Source organism: Phyllostomus hastatus, unplaced genomic scaffold, assembly GCF_019186645.2.
Source record: "Phyllostomus hastatus isolate PE091 unplaced genomic scaffold, TTU_PhHast_1.1 phas_scaffold_555, whole genome shotgun sequence".
NCBI lineage: Eukaryota > Metazoa > Chordata > Mammalia > Chiroptera > Phyllostomidae > Phyllostomus > Phyllostomus hastatus.
Window position 1 is genome coordinate 7,893,768 of NW_025334036.1, and position 22,978 is coordinate 7,916,745.

The window sequence follows — 22,978 nt, forward strand, 5'->3', positions numbered from 1 at the left end:
TGTTAAATGTCAGGTTAACTCTGAAGGCCTCGGCTCATCCAACTGAGAGCAGATTAGCGCAGATGGAGACATTTTCAACACGGGGCCGCCTGGCCAATCAGAGACAGCTGGGATTAGCCAAATACCTTCTCTCATCTGCTTGCTCACAGAAAGGTCAGTTTCTGCTCATTGCTTCTCTTTTAAGATGTGCTTTTTTTTATTTTTTACTTTATTTATGGCCGCCGTGTGCAGGAAATCAGGTCCCTTTTATCAGTGAATTAAACATTCAACATCTAAAACCCACTTTTTGAGAGTCAACTTCATTCACTTTCAAGACCACTTTTATCTTTTTCTAAGTGCTGAAGATATATCCTGGGCACGTGCGCGCATGTTGCATATTTTAGCCAGGCCCTCCCGCTAAGCTGGAGGTCCGCCTGTCGTGTTTTGAAGATTTCTGAAAGCTTCCTTGCATCCCTTCATGCCTTTTCTGCTTTAAGGGCTCCGGTTTATGTTTCCTATCATTTGCTCCCTAAAAAGAAGAGGGGAAAATGAAGCTCACCCTGGAGCACTCTAAAAGATAATCTGTTCTCATGCACAGTTTTTATTCCTCCGCCTCAACGTCGTAAATGAGCGCGGGTATAAAAATCAGTGACCGAGCGGATGGGGAGAAACACACAGGTCAGAGGCCGGCGCTTCTGCAGACTGTGCGTACGTGCGTGCTCGCGCGTGCTCGTGCATGCTCGTGCGTGCTCGCGCACGGCGCACACACAGGCACGCACAATTGGTACGTTGTCTGTAGGAAGCACATCGTCATTGGCTGAATATATTAGTGCATATTCACATGCGAATGAATATGTGTGTATTCTTAGGAGAAGTATGTGGTGTCACGTCTGTGTGCTTCTTGAAATGTAGTCATTTTCCCACTTCAGAAGCAATCAGTGTGAGACACTCGAACACTCATCTTCTGAAGAATTTGCTATAGAAGCTGAGTAAGGACCTTGTGAGGAAGCCCTGCCTGTTTTCGTGAGGCTGCTTCCGCACTGTGGTGTTTTCGTCACCCCTGCCCCAACATCTCCTGACTGTTTTTATGGAAGTAGAATTATTTTTTAACAGTAAGACGAAAAGGGCAGGCAACGTGGGGTCTCTTATCTGGAAAATCTATGGCAAGTTCACATAATTTAGTTGTTTTAAGCTAATGTGAGGATACGATGCAAAAGTCAGTTATGAATAATAATTCCTTTTAAGAGTGTCTGCTGTAATTCAGCTGCGTTGAGCATTGATTCTATAGTAGTGTGCAAGGCAATATTTCAAAAACTCCAGGAGCTAGCACCCAGGTCTTGGTTTTTAATACCATTCGTCAAGGGACCAGGGTTCGTTGGAGAAGTGGCTGGTCCGAGTACTAGGGCAGATACAAGGTGAGTCCGTAGAGCTAGAAGGTACCCACCCATCAGTCTCATATCAGCGGGGGTATGTCAGTGGGTCACAGGCATACGCCAGAAGAACGTCCAGTGGCCAAAGCTGGAACAATCTGGCCAAAAAAACAAATAGAGTAATATTGGATTATAACTTAAAAGTATAAAATGATTATCTACATGCCCACAGTGATATAAATTATTGAACGAATAAATAAATGGGAGACAATAGGCAAACCTCCCATGGAAAATACTTCAAGCAACTCACATAGACACTTTGCCCTCAAGAGGGGAACCCTAACTCCTCATTCTTAAGTGTGGACTGTACACAGAGACTCCCTCGCAGCAGTGCATCATGGGAAGAGGGGGAAATGAGCACCTCTCCAGTAGGGAAGCCTGGCAAACACTCCCTTGGCCAGGTGACTCGAGGCTAATGACCGTGGTGAGCCACAGGGATGGTGTGCACCCCTGCTAGGGTGTGATGGGAGGGGCACTTCTGCGTCCTTCCACCAAAAGTGCATGATCCCAGTGTACCCATGCAAACCCCCAGCAAACCCCAACAGAGCAAAGTGCTGCCACGCACTTCACTAGGCCTCCTGAGACCTTTCGGGCCGTGAAAAGGAAGGAAGGTCGGAGAAGCCACCACAACCCACAGGAGTCTGTAGACGCCACACTCGGAAATGTGCTGTGGTGTCCGGGGTGGGGCTCTAGACGGAACAAGGACATTGGGGGAAAATGAGGGAATCTGAATAGAGAATAGACGTCTGTTAATATTAGTGTACTTAATATCATTCACTAATAGCAACAAACGCACCATACTGTTGGAAGATGTTGCTAACAGGTCGGTGAGACTCAGTGTGGGATATGTGAGAACTCTTTGTACTGACCTCAAAATATGTCTGTAAATCAAAGGCTGACCTATGATAAAAAGTGTATTAAGCAAACACTTAAGTTACTATATTGAAAAATAACTTGGCATGTCAAACATCTAAATGTCTTTACTCTTTTCAGAATACCTAAATATTCAAATTGTACTGGATAAAGCAGGTTATTCATATTTTTGAAAGAAAAATGGAGGGTTGAAGAGCTTACATGAGAATTTAAAGATGAAATATGACAAAGTTTTTTTAAAAATCAACTCAGAACTCTTAAATCTCCTCTTAGACAAACTCATTCAAACTCCAAATTACGTTTCTTTAAAAATGACCATCCCAGCTCCCATGATCCCTTCTCACTGTGCTCCCATGGACTGACGTTCTCTCCTCACTTCCACTCTGGGTCTGGGCCTGAGGTGCGGCCTCCATGGGTCTCCAGTGTGAAAGGCAGGCCTGTGACATGCAGAAACAGTTCATGTGAATAGAACCGTTGCCTGTTCGGTGCTGGCTGCTTGCCCTGTCCCGGCCTGGCACTCATAGTACAGACTGTATAACTCCAGGAGAGCACTCAGATAATGCAAACAACATAAAAATAAAACATTCCCCCAGATTTCGCCTCGATTATCCAAGTAGTGCCAGGAGAAACACATTCGACTCCGTTGATGTGAAGATTTATACCAATGCTTTTACCCATTCAAGGTTATACATAACTTTCATTCCAAGCTTCGACCAGTTAGTTCTCATCTCATTAATAATAACCGTGCTTTCAGTTGCTGTATTTGCTTAATGACTAAGGATGCATTTTGATGCACTGCACATAGGATTTCCTACCTATGCTCAGGTTGTTGGCCGTTTGGGGTTTGCGGGGAGAAAGCAGCTCTGTTGCTAATTCAACATCTAAAAATGGAAACATATAATGACTATGATGTCAGAAAACTTATAGTCTTTAAGACTTTTTTTTCTAATGAAATTTGAGTGGCAGTAGAAAACAAAATCTCAGAGTAGAGCTTTCCTTATACAATCCCTGTAAGAGAGCTGGCTGGTTTAGGTTCACAAAAAAAAAAAGAACCCAGGAACTGTCTGAGTTTGCCCGCTGCTCTTGGGTAGCAAAATAAAGCCACAGAGAAATATCTTTTAAGGCAATAAAAAGAAGGTATCTGCTAGTGCAGACATATTTCAATTGTTATTGTTTTCTGAACTGACTGGATGATACTGGATAATAATGGGGGGACTTCTGACAGTCTCTTATTTATGTGTCTCCAGATGAGTGTGCGCGAGAGTGTGGGGAGGCCTCCGCGCCGCACGAGCCGGAGTCATATTTAAGGTTAACGCGGCTGAAGTGAGTTTATTTACTCCCCCAATGCATGGATGTCTAGATTCCTCTAAAACAGCTTTAAATTGCACACCCGCCACTGAGCGTATTTACATAGGAAGCAGGATATAAATGCATGAGAGGATTATACAAATACTGTTCTGGAGGAGCAATTGAGTTCAGCTCCGTTTTTTGAGCCCCCCAAGTGCTAAAGTCGTTGAGCAAAATTCCTATTAATTCACTGCCGAAATAATGTAATAAATAAAATATTGGAGCCGCTGGCCTTTCTGGTGTAAACATCAGTGGAGGTGCATTCATGTAATATGGGGATAGAATTTCTCCAGGACTGAAGATAGTACGTTTTGCAACCAGGGCTTTGAGTAGCAATCTGTGAAACTGAAATAGAATGGAAACGGACTGGCTTTGACTTATGTAGCTATGCTATTATTTTGATTTCAGAAATTCGGATGAGGACAATGTATATAAATGTTTGATATCCACCTGATGAGTGCTACATCAGACATCACGTCTGTCCCCAACACTTACTGAGCACAGTCTATGTACCGAACCACATACTGTTATGAAGAAACAGAAAGAGCCACTCTGCCTCTAAGAGGCTCAGAGCGTCTTCTGTGTGTTTGCAGCATGTTTAAGTTGCGGTTCATGGATTGATTACTTAAACAATCAATTAATGCTTTTCTATCCCTATAGAATATATGCTTCCAGATAGAGAAGTTCATTCTTTACTTATCTCCAGTGCCTAGCCGTGTCCGGCACATAGTAAGTTTTGAAGAAGTGTTGGTCCTAATATAAAAAAGAATAATAGGAGACTCGGCTAGTTGCGAACACCATACACGCTCTCCTTTTATTTTTTGTTCTTACCATCAAAACACTAGGCAGCAGTTCAGCTGAAAAATACATGTCCTAGCTTTTCTTCCAGCTTCCAGGTAGTCACCGCTGGCACTGCACCAACATCTGGGAGTCGTGTTATGGAAGCCGGACTTGAGGGATGATAAAGCAAAAAGACAGATATGGAACCCAGGCCCTGAGAGTGTCGTAGACACATCCTCACCAGCAGTGGTGAAGGGCTTCCTCCCAGACTTCTTCACCATAATGGAAAAGTAACCTTCTGTCTTATTTACAGTTGTGCTGTTTCCCGTGTCTATTACTAGCAGCTCCACACAACTTTTCTAATTGATTCAGACGGTTATAAATTCCTATTGCCAATAATTGGACATATGTAGCAGTCAAGCTAATCCTATTAAGACTAGTGTTATTTCTTTTCCCTACAATTGGAGACCTTTATTGATTGGGTTAAAGCGGTGGTTCTCCATCAGGGGTGATTTTGCGCGCCCCCCTCTGCCCCAGCACATCTGACAACTGCTGGAGATGTTAGGTTGTCACAGTTGGGGGCGGGGAGTTACTCATCCTGGCATCCAGTGGGCAGAGGCCGGCATGCTGCTATCGTCTCACTGTGCGTATACGGAGCCCTGCGCCAAAGAAATATCTGGATCAAATGTTAACAGCACTGAGGTCAGGAAACCCTGGGTTAAATCTTTATTAATGAAGTTGCCTCTACAGCCCACCTAACTATTAACTCTTCATCAATGTGTGTTTGGTAATGTGAGCGGATCGGGTGACTTCACCTACACTGGAAATGGTCATTCTTCTCAAATAATGAAGGTATGCTTTGCTTTTGTGATCAGATGATGGACCTGGGTGCTGTGCAAAACAGTGGTCCCAATGAGTTCCCCGACATGAAAGGGTTAGGGGTGGAGATAATTCAGTAACTGACACATGAAGAAACACGAGAAAGTGCCAAGTAATTAAACGGGCCAGTGTAACAGACACAGCAGTGAAGGGAACCGGGCTACAGAGGGAACTAAAGACGGCTATGCAGCTCGGCCAGCTTGTGCGTGGAAATGAACTGGAAACTGAGAGGTTGGAATAAGATCCCTACTACGAGAAAGTGGGTAAATTTGAGAACTTCCTGTAAGAAAGTCCACCTCTAAGACCTCCTCATTGTCCTTGGATTCAGGGGTGAAAGGAAGGAAATGAAGGAAGAGGGAGGGAAAGAAGGAAGGAAGGAAGGAAGGAAGGAAGGAAGGAAGGAAGGAAGGAAGGAAGGAAGGAAGGAAGGAAGACACTAGAGAGGGATTGAACCTTTAAGTGATAAGTTATAACTAATCACAATGGAAACAAGGACAAACAAGATACATGAAACCCACCTGAAGTGTGGAATGACTCTGTACTTGCCAGCAAAGTGAGACCTCCTTCGGCGGGGCGGGGCGGGGGGGTGCAGGCATGGTTAACATGTATATGTAACTTTATAATCGTTGCTGTCAGCAGCAAAATAAGCCACACTAATCCAATTGCCACCGCTGTACCCAAAGCCTGCGCCGTAAACCTTGCCATTTTCTGCTGTCCGCTCAGCCACTTTCAACGTGTTTAAATGAGAAAGGACTATGCTAATTGTGCTTCATTGCCAGGGTAATCGTTATAAGACATGATTATCTTTTTTTGAAGAAGAACTGTTTTATTCTTCAGTCATGTTTAAATTCCTTCTCAGTCACCCCACGTGCTTCCAAGCCCGCGCCGCCGCCAGCCCCCGCCCTGCTGGAGCCCTCCCTTTCATCTCCCCGAGCTGCAGAGCTCAGGCGCCCGTTCCAGCAGCCATGGTATTGCTCTGTGATCTTCCTGAGAATAGTGTGTGAGTCCAAGCTGATGAGTTAAGTCTATATTTAATTAAAAAGGGCTGCCCTTTATTTTCCTTATATTAATGCTTAACATACCATAGAATTGACTCAAGAAAAAGTAATAAAAGGGTGGCAGTTGAAATATTTGAAACATGATTGGGGTTGGGGGGGGGGTGTGGAATCACTGCTGCTTTTAAATTCTTAAAAGAGAGAAGAGGCTTGTATTGATCCAGGAAATTCAACTGATAAATGAGTAGAAATGATAGGGAAGGAGATTTGAGCTCTTGAATAAGAAATAATTTCCCCGCAGTGGAAGTGGGCTGGGTCCCCTTATGAAGCAGTCAGCTCCTAAGCTAAAGGGCTCCCCTGAGGTCAGAAACCCCCTGACCTGAAGGGGAGGGGACAGACAAGCTTCCTTCCTTGTACAGGACAGAGACTTTTACTCCTAAAGAACTGTGTCAAGGTCAAGTTAATATTGATTCTTTAGTACCCAACTGGTCAAAAGACAAAAAAGAATGCCTGAAGGGATAAGTAGTATTTGCTGTTGGGTTGGTATCTTCACACTGGTCTAGTGCTGGGCGTGACAGAGAAGATCAGCCTTTAGTGCTCACGCACCTGCAGAATCTCCACCGGCTGGGTCCACCTCCATTTCTCCAGTGTCCTTCAGATTCTCCCTAATGGCCAGTGGTGTCACTAACCTAAGGTGCCCTAAGCTACCTGTCTCCTGACAAGTAAGCCACCAGGAGCAAGAAGCGTGTCATTCATTCTGTTGCCTGAAGACCCTGAACAGATTGCGTCATGGAGTGTCATAAGTTAATCATTTATATTAATGTCCAAGACAATTTCCGTGCCTCGGGCCCGGCCACGAGAAGCCCCCGTCCGTGTGTGAAGTTCTCTCCCTCGGAAAAGGCCGACCCTTCACAAGAAGAGAGGTTAACGTCAGGGAATGGGTGACATTCCTTGTGGGAGCACTGGCTTGCCCGTGAGTCCTGCACTCTCTGCAGTGGGTGTTTGAGTGCGGCGGGGGCTGGAGCGAAAGGAAACAGTGAGAAATCCTAGGGCAGAGAGCCACGGATCAGTCACTTCCGTCTCAGTCCCGTCACTAGGGGCTGTGAACAGGCTCACACCTGCACACCGCTGTACTGCACGGTGACGGGGGAGGAGCTCCACCCAGGCCTGAGGCCCACGGGTGTCAGTAGGTTCTCGTCTTTCAAAACATATTGAAAATGGATTCGGGTAGGTTCCACCGGCCCCCAAAATGTTCATGACACGTGTGGAGCCAGCATGCATGTGTACACACTGATATCCATGTATCTGTCGGCACACTCTTTAAATCATTTAGTTGTAGTTAGTGTAACGCACTTAAAAAGAAAAGTAAAGACATTTTCTGGAACTTTCCAAATGAGTTCTTTAAGCCTGTGGGCATTGGCCCATGTGTGACACATTAATGAGGAAGACTGGCATTAGAAATGGTAAAGTTAGCTTCTATCGAGCTCCAGTATCGAAAGCTCACTCAGCAGACCTCGGTTTCCTCACCTGCGTAATGGGGCTGAGACTGCTGCCTTCTGCCTCTCGAGGGTGTTTTGAAGATTTATGAGGTCAGTTTTCCAAAGCACTGTGAAATTCTTGCAAAAGGTTACAGTGAAAACTAAAGCATCATTATTCATTCAGTCCTGGGACAGGACCCTTCGGGGGGTCCTGAAAAAGGAACAAATAGAGTCATTTTTACTGGAGACAAGAGAGAAATGTTCTCATCTGAAATTTTAAATTCAGTGGAAAGGTTGCTATAAACCTAGTCCAGCTCTACCTTTTTAAAAATGCTCTTTGCCTTCCTGTACTTCCCCTTCTGTTTGTCTTCCTGGATTATTATAACAGTGATGCAGGTTAACTCTATGTGTGTGTGTGAGTGAGTGTGTGTGTGTGTGAGAGAGAGAGAGAAAGAGAGGGAGGGAGGGAGGGAGGAAGCTAAAAGATTTTATAAGTGAACACATTCAGAGAAGTTAATCTTGGTTTATCTGAATCCCTGTTCAGCACCCATTTATAATGGCTCCTGGCATGTCCTACTTTTTGGTTGTCTATTTGAAATTCAGAAGAGATACTTTGCTTTGGATGGTTTTATAGTTTGCTTCCTCTTTTTCTTCATCCTTTGGTAGAAGGAAAAATGTTATATGGACCACCAGGCAATCGTTATCATGAGATATATTCTCGTTCATGGTAATAGACTGCAATTGTATGGAAAGAAACATTTTTCTTCCTGTTTGACACGTGATTGGTGGGCACCAGTGTGGCAAACGCATGGAAAAGAAAATACAGCTTTGCAGTGGAATAGTTTCGAAAGAATTTTTAACTCCCGATTATTCTTATGTTCATTCCTCCCCTGAAAAGCCCCCCGAGATTGATGGAAAGGTTTTGCATGCTGTCAGGTCTCTGCTGGGACTCCTCTGAGGGACCAGCACATTCTGTCTTCCTTCCCCTCACTCTCTGGAGCTTCCATCGTAGCTCCCCTTTGCCCTGAAACTCAAAAAAGAAACATTAAGCATTCTTTTTATTTGACATTACCAGTACTATACTGCCCCTTGGTTATTATCCAGGCATGGACTCTAGCCTCCGGGGTTTGGCTCTCCTTCTTGATCTCAAGGATCTCAGCCCAGGACAACGTGACACTTCTGAGGCTGGGCCAGCCCCGGTTACCCACAGGGCGGACTGGTCTCCAGCTCCCTTCTCCCGTGGCTGAAACCCGTGCGGCCGTCTTACAGACTTTGATATCAGTAGTCTGGTTCTGCCTGCTCCCTCCCGCCCTGCCCGGGGGTAGAAGCGCGCCTGCCTAGTTCACAGCTGGCAGCCTGCCTCCCAGCCAGGACCCAGCTGCCTTGCGCGAGCCGCTCTCCTGCGTCCTTCCCGGGACGCGCTGGCCTTGTCATCACACTCTTGGCTGCATCCCCCCTCTCCCTCCAGCAGCTCTGCACTCCAGGGGCACCAGGGGCGGGCATGCAAGGGTCCAGATAGCCTGCCTAGTTCTGGGCTGGCCGATTGTAAAGGTTGGAACTGGCCGCAGGGATCCTCTGTTCCCTCACTACTCCACGTATGGGCCTCCGGACCAGCAGCAGCAACGTGAGCTGGGAGCTCGTTAAACACGCTGACTCCTCGGTCTCATCCAGACCCGGTCTGCTAGCATCTGCTTTGTCTCGAGCCCTGCTGCCGATTCATAAGCACATTCCCGTTGGAGAAACACTGACCGAGTATCACATGCCCCTGATTTTAAAATGTTACTGAATCCTTGGATACATAAAGGCATGGCTTGGAGCTTTAAACGTTCTGATTTAGTTTTTCGGGGGCACGGTCTGGGCATCAGTTCCTTTGCGGTTCCCGTGTGCACCCAGAACTGAGAAGCATGGGGGTGGGGCGCTCCGGAGCAGCGGTTCTCAAAGTCTGTTCCCCCGGCCACCCACATCAGCATTGCTTGTTAAACTGCAAAATCTCAGGCCGTCCCCTAGGCCTGTGAAATCAGAAACTCTAGGATTGAGGCCTGGAGAGTCCCCCAGCTTGCACCAGAGCTCCTGGTGCGAGTTCTAGACTGCAGGTTTAAGGAATGAGGATGTGCCAACTCTCACCCCAGAAAATTGGGCCCAGACTTCAACTATCCTGTGGTTGTTCTCCTGTAAAGTCAGGGAAATTTAATCAAGTTAAAAATTTAATTTCCCATTTGAACTAGCCACAATTGAAGTATTTGGTTGCCTCTGGTTGCCAGTGGTCACGTGAGAGACAACACAGATAACAGAAAATTTCCACCATTGCTGGAAGTTCTCCTGGACAGTACTGAGCTGCCGGACTAGAGGAAAACATGTTGATATAATAACAACAGCACCAAGAATAATGGCAAAAATAACAATTCTCATATATTTAGTGATTACTCTATTCCAAGTATTGGGCTAAGACACCGAGTGATCTCTTTTTTCCTTAACGATGGTCAAAGTATTCTTTAATTACTATGTAGGATTCTGTAAAGGATTTTAGTGTGGTGGGGAACAAGGAAGAAAACCGGAGAGAAGAGTGGCAGAGGAAAAGTTGTTCTCCCATCGATAAAGACTTCGTCTGAGGGAATGGGCTGACTCCAGTGCAAGACAAGCATTGAAGGAACACCAAGAAGATGTCAGCACCTGAGGGAGAGGGGCCGGTATGATATCGCCTCCAGAATGTCTTCCCTCTCTGCAAAACTGGAGCGAGCTACGTCGTGCCAGAATCTCAGAGCAGTTACATCGTCCCGCTGGAGTTCTGTCGCCTGCATGTTTTGTGGCTTTGCATCCAAGATGGAATCTTCGTTTGGCTTCCTGTTATGCATGGTGCATGGGTCCCTTCAGCCAGCAACTACCCAATAAGAGCGCCCTCCTTTCTTTGCCCCCTGTTTTATTGCCCAGGTCCATCTGCAAAAATTTTGGACATTAACTCCCCTCCACTTGTCCCCAGCTCCCGTAGGCTCCCATGGGACAAGTCCACTGGGCTCTCCTCCTCCTGCCGCCACTCTCCCTGCTTCGGGCTGGCAGGCAGTCCGTGTGTGCTCTCTGGGACCCGCCAGGGCCTCGGGTGGGTGCGGCCGTGACCATGGCAACTCTTCCTCTCTCAGAGCTGCGCCGTACTGATGACCCTTCTGAGATCAGAGTTCCTCGGGCACAGTCAGTCCCCTCTGTGACCTCCAGGAAGGCGAGCACACTACTTTTTCCCATTTCCCACAGCACCTTTGGAGACTGGATCAGACTCTTAGAAGCACTTTCCAAAAACCCCGAGGGTGTAGGAAGTACCACACCCTAGAAGCCACAGCGGTTACTAGAGGTGGTGAACCACGCGGGCTTCTGCTGGGACACAGCTTCACCAAACCCTTGGACTTCTGTTATTCGCCAGTTTTGAAGCCCCGAGGCTCCCCTGAGGAGCCACAAAGGTTAATTGGAAGGTCTCCCCAAAGCGGGCCCTCCCGTTGTACACAGAGGGTCTGTCTGAAAGGCGAACTCCAGCCTCCACCTAGAAGACAGAGACTGCTCAGAAGCCCCCAGGGCGCAGTTCTCCCCACTTCCAAAAATTAAGGTTCGGTCTCGGTTACGCTGGCATGTTATCTTTCACCTCCAGACGCCAACCTTCCCCCCAGTTCTTCCCTCTTCACAAGGAGAAGTGAACAGGAATTCACGGAGGGAGGGTTTCCAGCCGCGAGGCCGCCGGGGGCTCCCAGGAAAAACTTCAACCGTTGCTTCCACTTGTGAATGAGGCAAGTCCCCTCCCCACTTTTATACACATTTTATCCTCTGGTCAATAGTGACAGACGCATGGACTTTCAAGCTGCAAGGAATTTAGAGTTCATCTAGGCCGGTGGCTTTTTAAAGGCATTTTAGTAGCAAAAATCTCTCTTCAAACAAAACCTTACGTGGAAGCGAGTCCAGCGTATGAAGCAGAGCAACACAATGCTTCTTGGGTCGAAACCAGAGGGGTCAGCCGGACCATCTCCCCAACCCTTGGGATGGGCTAGTGAGCTCTCTCTGAAATTGTTTCTCTGGCCACCCCTCAGTTTCCAGATGGAGAATCTAAAGCCAAGAGAAATTAAGCTATTTATGGAAGATAGAAGCCTAACATTGAGACCTAGGCCCTTTGGTTACCCATGATGCTTTTAGTAGAGTGGCTGTTTGGGTCCTCCGTTAGAAGCTCTTGTGAATGAATAGTTTCTTAGCTATGAGCCAGATCATATCATTCTTCTGTTTAACATCATCCGTTGGCTTCTCGTGCAACTCAAACCAAAATCCGCCGTCCTCACAGGGGCCTCTCAGGCTGTCCATCATGGCCCTCTTCCTGAGTTAATTCCTAACGCTCTCCACTCACCTTGCTCTAGCCCAGCTACCCTGGCCTCTGTTTTCTCAGCACATCAGGGGTAGTCCTGCCCCAGGGATTTTTGCTTTCTGTTCCCCATGCTCAGATGTCACATGGCGTGCTCGCTCATGTCCCTTAGAGCTGTGCTCAAATGTCACTTTGTCGGTGAGGCCATCCCTTCATCACTGCAGCAGTCGATCTGGAAAGATGGTCCCCCCATGAGCCACTCCTTCTGTCACCCGTGCCTTGTACATTCCCCTGCCCTTTCATCTGAGGGGCCCCGTGACTTGCTTTGACCAATAGCATGGGGATGAAGTGACACTTCATGACGTTCAAGACAAGGTCTGACTCTGGGCTGGGTCGCCACAGACTGAGCCGTGGAGTTCCAGAGGGAAGTTGACACGCCACACAAACCAGCGCCTGGATGAACTGCTAACACTCAGGTGCAGACACAGGTTCAGTGGGATGCTGGGGCCACGTCCTGGGACTCTGCCGCTTCTCTACCATCTGCTCCTACGTTACATCTCCGTGCAGGGGTGGGCCGGCCATGGAGTCATTTCCTTTTCTTGAGATGCTTATGGTCCTTCTGGAGATGGAGAGAGAGAGAGAGAGAGAGAGAGAGAGAGAGAATGAATGAAACAGAGGGGCTATCCAGAGACACAGCAAGGGGATTTCTATTGCTTAACGTTGGAAGGCAAGGCTGATTCTTAGTTCAACTTTGTGTGGCTCTCACGGCACCTGGGGCTGCCTGCCCCGTGTTTGAACCGGAAGGCTGGAGGGCTTCCCTCCTCGTGGCCCCGCTGGCCCACTGGCCATCGCTTCCTGCTTGCTTTTGACCTTAACGGGTTAACTTCATAAAATGCCGGCTCTTTATTCCAGCCCGAGATTTCCCATCATACTTTAGGACCAGCGAACCGTCCCTTCTTTGATGGCACCTTTTGGCTCCACAATAGAAGCCAATTTGTTAGACTTCTTTACAGGTCAGGGGCTGCGTGAGGATGTGGAAGGCGCAGCAATGGGCACTGGAAAATGAAGTTGTATTCGCTCGGCAAATTATACGTCTGCTGACTTTATGGGCCCTGGTTTCCTTCCCTCTCCTTTTCCCTCGCTCTCTCTGCCCCCTCCCCATCTTCTCGCCTTCCCTTTAAACTGGGGAAGCGTGTATGTGAGATATCGTCACATATCCAGTTCATGTAGGTTAATAGATTGATTCCAGTGACACGGATCATAATGAACAGTAAATTGTTTTATCTCTTAAGTCTTATTTGGTCAGCCAGGAAAACATATGAGGTAATATGGCTTGGACTAAATGGACCGTATAATAGATCTCCTTCCAAAGAGTAAGGACGGGGTGACAGCGCCTCTTATGATTAATGAAAATAATAATGGTTCTGAAATTGAAATTTTTCTAATTTTTTTTCCCTTCTCCTCTCTTGGCTGCCACCAAAAACTTCAGGCAGGAGATGATTTGTGCACAGTGACTGGGTCCGACTTCTTCCTGAGCTGAGAATGCACACTTAGAGGGTGGGGGGAGGGGAGAGGGGGCAAAGGGATGCATTGGTGGGAGGGATCCTGGGAGTGCCAGGTGGAGGAGAAGGAGGGTGTTAATGCAGACTTCTTTTCCCGGCGCTTCTGACGTAAAGTCGTTACACAGAACGTGAGAATTTGGGTGAATATCTTTGGTATCAGATGCGCTGTGGGTCGATCTGATTACTTACCTCGATGCAAGTATATTCTGTCTTTTTCATTTTTAAATCATGTCATTTCCTGCTTTCCCCTTCCCTATTTTTCTTTGGGCAAAGTTTTGTTTCTTTCCAAATTTCTACATCAAGGTGCATACATCTTCTCCCTGGTTATCAGAAAAAGAAAACAATACCAAATGGATGTCTCAAATTTTCCCAGAGTAGTACCTTGGAACTCTTTGGGAAGACAAGAAAAGGAGGGCAATTCTGGTTAATTGTTCATCAGCTGACAAAAAGACACTCCCACTTTTGAGGGGGGAAATGGCAGCAAGTTATGATGGTGTCCCAAGTGTCCTGGGACAGAACACTCATTCTCCGCGCGGATGGTGGGACTGCGGCATCACAGTGCAGTTAGAGAAGGCTGGCTCCTGGGGACACTCAGTGAGGGGAAGGAACAAGGAGATCCAGTGAAAGGGATGAAGGCCTCTGCTTCCCTTGAATGGGGACCATTACCTTCGCGTCATTTCTCCCACACCGCGGGCCACCTGTCATCTGGACAGGAAGCAGCCGGAGATCTGCATGCGGGCTGCTCAGGGTGGAAGCGGCCACGTAACTGAGCAGCCCATCTTTCTCGCAGATTCTCCAAATGCCGTACAGAATGATTTTGCAAGAATTTGTCCTGCGCCATCTTATGTAGTTGCTTCTAGACATTCTTCATGGCAAGGCAATCTTTTAAGTCTGGTTTTTGCCAGAGCAAAAGAGACAGTTGTGAGATCAGGCAGCACCAACAGATTGCAAATGGGTGGGCCACTTCTGCTTACCTATGTAGAACAATTTAGAAAATATCATTCATCCAAAACAGACAATTACTTAGTGTCCCCTGGAAATCAAACTTCCTCCAAAGAACCTTCCAAATTATTTCATTATAATTTTTACTTCTCCACCAATTATCATAGCAAGATGGAAAAACAGAGTCTCCATTTTTTATAAATAAAAATACTGATAAAAATTACTGTAGATAACTGTAGAAAAGGAAAGATATTTTTAATATATTGATAATTTTAAAAATAATCATAAAGTAATATACGATTCTATTTTATGTTTAAAAGTTTATATACCACTATATAAATTTATAATCATATTTGTTTTATGTAAATATGCTATGATTGTCACACTGTGAAAAAGGGAATGGCCAGTGTTTAACTTTTGCCACCCTAAAACAACAACGAAGAGTTAGAAGTCGTAATAAGGGGACCATGGTGGGTTTCTTTGTTAATTTTTGACATGTCACAGTGAGCAAGCATCGCATTTGTAATAAAACAGAGAAGCATCTCATCTGGTCTCCCCTTGCTCTAGAAAAGTGAATCCTTGGTCAAACAGTGTTTGAAGAGTGTGCATTTTTTCACACCCATTCGGTGAATTTCCTTTCCCAGGGCATTTCTTGGTATCCAAAGATTGTTAAGCAATAATGAGTGTTTCCCTGGTTATAAAATACATTTTTCTGAACTGCAGAAATGGGATAATCCAGCAAGAATCTATCATTGCATTTCGTGTGTTTCTAGACATTTGAAATTTTTATTCTTAACCTATCTCTTTATAAAATATACTTTTTTAAATTTTATTATTGTGACAAATAATATGTATGACAAAATCCATACTACCGGCATTTGCAAAAATCAGAATTGCATTTATAATAGAAGACTAAATACACTCAGCAGGAAGTGACTCTTGTGCTAAAATGACTGCTAAGGAAGCACACCTGAATGTTTTATAGATTTTTAAAATTAAACTTATTGGAGTGACATTTGTTAATAGGATTGCACAGGGTTTAAGTGCACAATTCTATGATACATGATGTGTACCTTGCATTGTGAATTTCACTGAAATAGTTTTGGAAAATTTTTTGAAATTAGAACTCACTCATATTGGTCTGAAATGCTTAGTGTTCAGCCTCCCTAAACTACAGTGAAATCTATACCATTTGAGAGATCAAGTTGCAGCCTGGGAATTAGGAAGACGTCTTAAATAAAAGGGTTTGAAAATCCAAATTGAGATTAAATATGAATATTCCTAAACTAGAATTGAGAGAGCAGACTTTTCCTGACCCATGGTGTTTGATGGTTCTGAACAGGGTAGAACCCTCCTTGTCCCAGAAGTCCTTCTACAACATAGTGGGAAATGTCCTCAGGCACCATGAGTCAGAGTAGGTTGTTGTAGGGGTAGACGCTATGCATTTTAATTCACAGTGCTTCTAGGTGGTATCTATAGAGCTTACAAATGAGCCTAATACTGTGTATTCAATCGATATGCCTACTTTCTCATATTTGTTATCTAGTCAAACCATTCCTATTAGTCTTTAATTACATTTATATATGTTTGTGTGTCCCTAGGTTTTTAAATCATTTTCTTAATAAATTTCAAGAAATCCAGAGGTTTGGTTTTAGAAGGGACAGCTACCTCACTCCTCCTAAATTTGAATGGAGACCCCAAGGGGCTCAGCTTCTGCTGTGTCCCAGCTTTCAAATTTGAAACTAGTTAGTGAGCATTTTATTTTGGCATTCCCCATGTAGCTGTACACCATTTATTTTCAATCACTCAAAGCATATAGGAAAAACAGGAATGAGATTGTATAGAAGATGTTCAGAGTAGCATTGTTTATCGTGATATACATTAGTAAAATATTCAAACATCCAGAAGACTCAATTAAGTAAACTTCCTTGCATTCATATGAGAGCACATTATCTACCTATCTATTGGTTTATCATGTATAATGTTTAATATGAAAAGAAAAAATAAATAAAAACATGCATACACTACCATCCCAAGTCTCAGGCACATATTACTTATATAATTTTATAAAACAATAATAGCTTATTGTGACTATGTGCTAGGCATGTTTTTAATACTTTTCCTAAATGGACTCATTGAATCCACATGGCCATGCTTGGAGAGAAGTGTGATTTGTACCCCATTTTATAAGTGGAGAAATTGACTCTCACAGCAGTTAAGTCATTAGTTCAAGGTCGTATAGCTGGAACATGATGGTGCCAAGTTCAAGTCTTGGTACCCAGGCTGCCAGACTCCTAGGGCCATGCTTTTAGTCCACTTTCTAAATACAACATGTGGCCCCAAAGTTACAGAGTTCTTTAACCTAACTGTTATTACCAAGAGGATAACATTAGCTCGGGCAAATCCATGCATACAATGTGTAAATCTGGAAGAAAAGAAAAACACAACAAGAGCATTAACATATCTCTGAGGTCAAGGTTCAGAGTTGTTTGATTTTACATACTTTAATGTTCTGTATTCTAATTGTGGACTTTGGTGACAAGGGTATCGTGGGCAATTCTGCCCTCCTGTTTTCATGCTCAGAGAGGGCATGGTGTTAAAGACGGAGCTCCCGCAGGTGTGTCTGTGCATTGCCGAATAAAGGGAAGGCTTTCTGGTTAACAGATCGATTGTGGGTAAAGTGCATATTCCACAAGCCCAAAGGAAACAGTTTCTTAACTGATGCTCTCAAACTAATCCTGTAGTTGTTGGATCTTCACTTTGAAATATGTGCGGCGATGAAAACAAATGATCAGCTTTCAGTGTGTTTGTTCTTATGAAAAGCACTTTGTTCAAAGAACAATGCTCTAGCCATGCAGGAAGATCACTGTATGAGGTTCCCGGCCCCCAGGGTTCTCTTGATAGGATCCCACAGAGCTCTAAATTCCACACTTAAATACACCCACGAGGGAGTGTCCCCCACCACGCAGGGCTCTAAGCAAAGGCAACAGCCCCACAACCCAAGGCTGTCTGCTTACCGGCCCCTCTTGTTGCCAGTGCCCCCTCTCACCTGCGTCTTTGTGGACCCTCCACCACCAGGTGGCTTTGAAGAGCTCCTGAGCCCCACGTGCTCACATTCATTCTCCAGGCTCCTTCTTCCACTGGTCTCGCTTCCTGCCCGCCTGCCCCCGGGCTGAGAAGACCAAGGAGTCAGACCGTGCTTCTGTCTTCTTTTCGCTCCTCACAGTCAGTTCATTTTACCTGCGTTGTTTTGTTGTCATTTCTGCCCTTGGAGTCTCGTTTCTTCTCTATTTTCTTCCAGATCATACACATTTATACCTTTGTCCCATTTTCCCTTCCCTTTGGGAAGGAAAAAAGTAAATACATATATAATATATACATTTATATGTATTATAAATATGTATATTTACAGTGTACATATTATATGTATACTGTAAATATTAACTGATTAGGCTTGATTGGCGTAGGTACAATTCTGCTCTGTGTCAGTGAAGAAGAAAGCCATGAGTCTTGAATTGACGCTAATTATCGTAAAAACTAGTGTCGGCCAGCACTGAAGCTCTTAGGTGCTAAAGAGTCCCTCCCAGTCTCCACAAAACATTTCTACTCCTCCTCACATTCTGTTTATTTTTTTAATACCGAACACATGCCTAACTACAAAAGTATTTCCTATTACAGTGTTCCAACCACATTGCTCAGCGTTTCAACCTCTGGAGAGGTGTTGTTTTGAGCTGGCCCGGGAGCTCGGGCAGCATGGAAGCACTTTTCTGGGAAATGCTCCGTTCTAGGTTTCAAAGACCCCGATAAAGACTTCGAGCACTTCCCGGACCTTCGGCGGTGAACCCCCGCTGTGCAGGCTCGCTCCCCCCGACCCGGTTCTTGCAGAGAACGTGTGTCTCTCCGAGTTTGCAGATTCACGTGGGAAACTTGAGATCAGCCTTCGGGAGCCTTGTGTTAATTAAAAATGGGAAATCAATGGGCCTGCGAATCCACCTTTTCTTGGGGTTGATTAAACTCCGAGAAGAAATGAAGACCAAGCTAAACAGAAAACCTACCTAGGTGGGGAAAATATTTACTGCGTGCCCACCTCTCTCTCTCTGTCTCTCTCTCTCTCTCTCCCCCTCTCTCTCGCTCTCTCTTGCTTTCTCACATACAAAATACATTCTTTTATTTATTTATTTTATTGGAGAAAAAAAGATATTAAAAAATCCAGTGACTGATTTTGCTTCTTGAACCAAATCAAATATTTTCTTGTCAGAGCGCTCATAACAGCAGCCTGCAGAGGTCACGGCCTTCACTTTCTCCTTCGGATGGTCTGTGAGTGGAATGTCCTCACCATTAAGGCTGCTTTTGTTTTCCTTGGGAGGGTTTTGCTTACCCTGGCAAGCGCCTGAGACACACCAAGGTTCTCTAGACTCTGTTTATTAGATTTTTATCTTCTTATCAGAGTCCTCCTTCTTAAATCATGTCAGCATTTTACCGCTCTTCAGGGATTTCTGGTGTTTTATTGTCTATGACTGCTTGGGGGGTGGCCGGGGAGGGAGCTAGCCTAACAAATGTAACATTTATATAATAGCAAGGATGGAGGGGACACTGCGTGCTCTTATTGTTCCCACGTTCGCTGACGTTCCCTCTCGCCCTGTCCCCCGAGCCCCCGGGAAGCCTGTCACCTGCTCTGCTCCTGCTGATTTGTCAACCGAGTGACGCGGCTTCTCTGCGGACGGCCTGCTTCTCAGTCACTTGGAGTGGCGCTCGAAACCCACATGTCCTTGCTTAAGCCACTTCCAATCACCCAGAGAGCCCATCGGGTGAGTGGGTGACGGCTTTGAACCAAGGAGCGCTGCTGGGTTTTGGTCACAGAGAGCATCGAGTCCAGCCCTTCTTCTTTTGTCTCCATCTTTTCTGTCCCCTTAGACCTGAAACTTTAGAACAGCCTCACGCAAAGGTACCCAAACCCCGTGGCCTTAGTAGGACAAACGCCCGGATTTCGCTGAGGGCACGGTGTTAGGGGACAGTGGAGGGAAGGGCGGGGAACCAGGAACGCCAGAGAGGTTCAGTTCTGCAAAAGTGAGTCATCTGTTTTCCCTGTCTCTGGGCACCCAGGTGACTCACACTAGCAGTGTTTCCTTTAACCATAAACTGATCTTTCTAAGTCCCATGTATTGTGTGTGTGTGTGTGTGTGTGTGTGTGTGTGTGTGTGTATTTAAGATATGTTTTAACCAATAAGATTAACTTGGAAAACTCTCTTGCCTGAGAAAAAAATCTGTATCTTTCTATCGAGGCAGGCCGTCGAGACGTTCACTGTAGCTTACACACTGCTGTCGGGGTTGGTTAAAAACGGTGAGACTCTCAGAGTAAAACATTAACTTCTAAAGAGGTTGCAAGGCAGTAGATTATACTGATAGGCAAATCCTCTTGGCTGTGAATTAATTTTTATTTGCTTCCCGTACGCTCATCCGAGGTGAGAATCTGATCTATGCTGGGAGGAATACAGTCATCAAAGAGCATTAATGTGTTTTCTAACATTCATCCACCCTTTTGAAAAATATTTGTTGAGTGCTTACCTGTGTGAGGCATTGTTTATCTTGGAATCCCCGGTCTGCCGAGGCACCGGAGTGACTGCTGGGTGCACACGCCGTGGGTCTGTGTACGCTCATCGCACTGCGCTGGGCCTGGGAACGCGACATTCGTACCCTCTGCTTCCCGCTGATTGACTCCGACTCTTTGCTAAGACCTCAGGGTTGTGTACTGCCTTCCATGGTAAGGAAAGTGTGAAATCTCTGGAGAGTCAAGTGGGGTTTTTTTCTTTCCCCTCTAATGAATCTTCAAGGACTTTTTTTTTTCCTGAAGAGCATGTTCCCAACTTATTAAAGCAATAAGTTCCTGTGGAAAAGTGCTTAACATAACAGTTTCGCGGCCAGCTCTCCCTTCCAGCCGATAACATCGCAGCGAAGGGGGAGCACAAGGCTTGGAAACTTGGGACTAAACACTACCAACGTGTTTTCCCAGATAAAAATGAGCAGTGACGAAAGACGTTTCAAAGTGTATCACGGAGGCTTGTGTTCATTTTTCAACTGAGCTTTTACTTAATTTTTTTTTTCTCAGTCCCCTTCTCCAACACAAGTTGGAGGCACTCAAGCTGGAGACTCCTCCATGCACTCAGATTTCACGTGCGAGATTTTCTCTGGCTTGAGTGTTGCAGCTATTTAGGATTTCTCTCGCTTGCTCGGCACCACGAGTGTTTGTAAATGGACGTGCATGGGGCAGATAATCATGAGAGAAAGAGAGAAACGTGGGAGGTAAAATTAGTGGCAATATGTGCCCGTCGCTCCCTCCTTCCTTCCGTGCTGGAAGGCCTCGCGCAGGCCAGCTGGGGCTGGTGTTGCTCAGGAGGGCGTGCACAGGAAGGTTCGTGCCGAGCACTCCCTTACCCCACCCCTGAAACCAAAGCAGGGGCAATGTGACGAGAAGGGAGGGAAGGCATGAACCAAGGCCCGTGTGTGAAAACGGCTTCAGTGGCAGCTTCTCTGTAAGATGCTCTTTGGAAACTTTTCTAATCAGTGGTTTTGTTGCTGTTGCTCTTTCATTCTAGACTTGGAAAACAGAACCTAGAGACTAAAGGAGACGAATAACTAGTATGACAGTAAACTGATGTATGCTTTTTTTTATTTTAATCATTGGTCAAGTACAGTTTTCTCCCTTTTACTCCCAATCCAGCCCACCCACCCAACCCTCCCCACTTCCCTCCCATTAGACATATGCTTTTTAAATAAACAAGTTGACAGTCTGTATCAAAAGCCTTTAAAATGTGATGGTTACTGACCCAGTACTTCAAGGTCTCAGACTAGAGACCAGAGATCTTATTTGAAGCAAAGGAGTAAAGTTTTGCGCCCAATGGTGCACAGCGATCAATATGTGGGTATAAGAAAATATACGACAGGGAAATTCTGTTTGTCAGTTGTTCATAGTGAGAAGAAAAATATACATGGTAATTGCTAAATGATCAAGTAGAATTCAAAATTTTATTTATGGAATAATATCAGTGATGAAACAAGAGCTAAATAAATAAGCAAATTTAATAGATCAATGCCAAAATACCAGTAGAAGCCATCTTTAGGTAATTTGATTGTAGATCATTTTTTCATGGGTACTTTTAAGGATTTTTCAAATTTTTCATAATAAAAATGGGATTTTATAATAAAAATAAATTAAATAAGCTTTATTTTAGAAATACAATAGCATTGATTAACTCCATTCAATTAGCTTTATCAGCTTTCATTTTCCTCATGCTTTTATTATTCAAATTACATACAGAGTGTAATTCTTAGAGACAATGCGGGCACTTGTGATACACTAAAATTGTGTTGCCTGAAAAAGTCAGCTGTTAGGAGAAAGGAAATTAAGTATTATTTAAATATTGTGAATATTGTGAATATTCAAGCTCATACCAGTTTTCTCATAGCTGGCATCTAATTCATAGAAAATGTGGAATATTTCTATGATTGTTGTTTATAAATTTTAGACAATCTGGAAGATTACCAAAATTACCAAAACTCCAATAGTGGAAATTTAAAGTGAACTAGTATTCAGTTTATTTTTATATCGAATTTGAAATGGGGCTAATGCGAATGAATTAGCCAACTATTTATGAATCACTAAAATTAACATGAACTTGTATTTCAGTGATGGGGAGACAAACACTCAGCGAGTGCCTCTTCTACTGCAGGGCAGGGCTCATTTAAATGCAGAGACTGTAGCTCAGGGAAAAAGAGCTCAGTCTCTAGAGTGGTACTAAGCGGTTTAGTCCTCAACCCCAGCAAGGACTGTGCGACCTCGGACAGTTCATGGAACCAAACATCCGACTGCTCATGTGCAGATAGGGCATGGTAGTAGCAGCGATCTCATTTGTGCAGAGTGCCTCCAGAACCACAGCATGGTCCATCCTGGCCCTGCGCATGGTCCAGTGAGGCTGTACCTCAGGGTACAGGGGAGAGCAGAAGAGACAGGTAGATGAGGTTGCCCAGGTCAGGTGCCAGAGGACACTAGATTTCATGCCTAAAGGCATTATCCTGAGGGCAATAAGGAGCCCATGATCACATGGCATGAAAAGGAATATGCTTTCTAAGCATTTTCAGAACTACAGGACAGGGCGTTAAACACTGCTTTGCCTAAATGGACAACTCATGCATCTTGTCCTTGGTCATATTTGAATAGAGTGGTATCCTTTATAAAAGGTGCAGAAAGTCTTCCTAGAGGCCTTCTGGGTGTCGGCAGCAAGGGAGAAGGCTCTTGGCCCTGGCTGAAGGTTTTCTGGGGGCAAAACCAGCCAGTCCTCTCCCTTACTCCCTCCTCCCCAGAGTCACCGTGGACTCCCCGATGGGTACA

At 45.1% G+C, this 22,978-nt stretch overlaps 1 long non-coding RNA gene across 1 annotated transcript; it reads right to left on the reverse strand.

The window, feature by feature from the left end:
• Window positions 1-10,155: 10,155 nt before the first annotated feature.
• On the reverse strand, window positions 10,156-20,309 carry LOC123809725. The gene is made up of 3 exons (XR_006784080.1): window positions 20,158-20,309; window positions 13,840-13,970; window positions 10,156-12,707 (listed from the first exon to the last, which is right to left on the reverse strand). It is a non-coding gene; the product is annotated as an uncharacterized LOC123809725 (long non-coding RNA).
• Window positions 20,310-22,978: the final 2,669 nt, after the last annotated feature.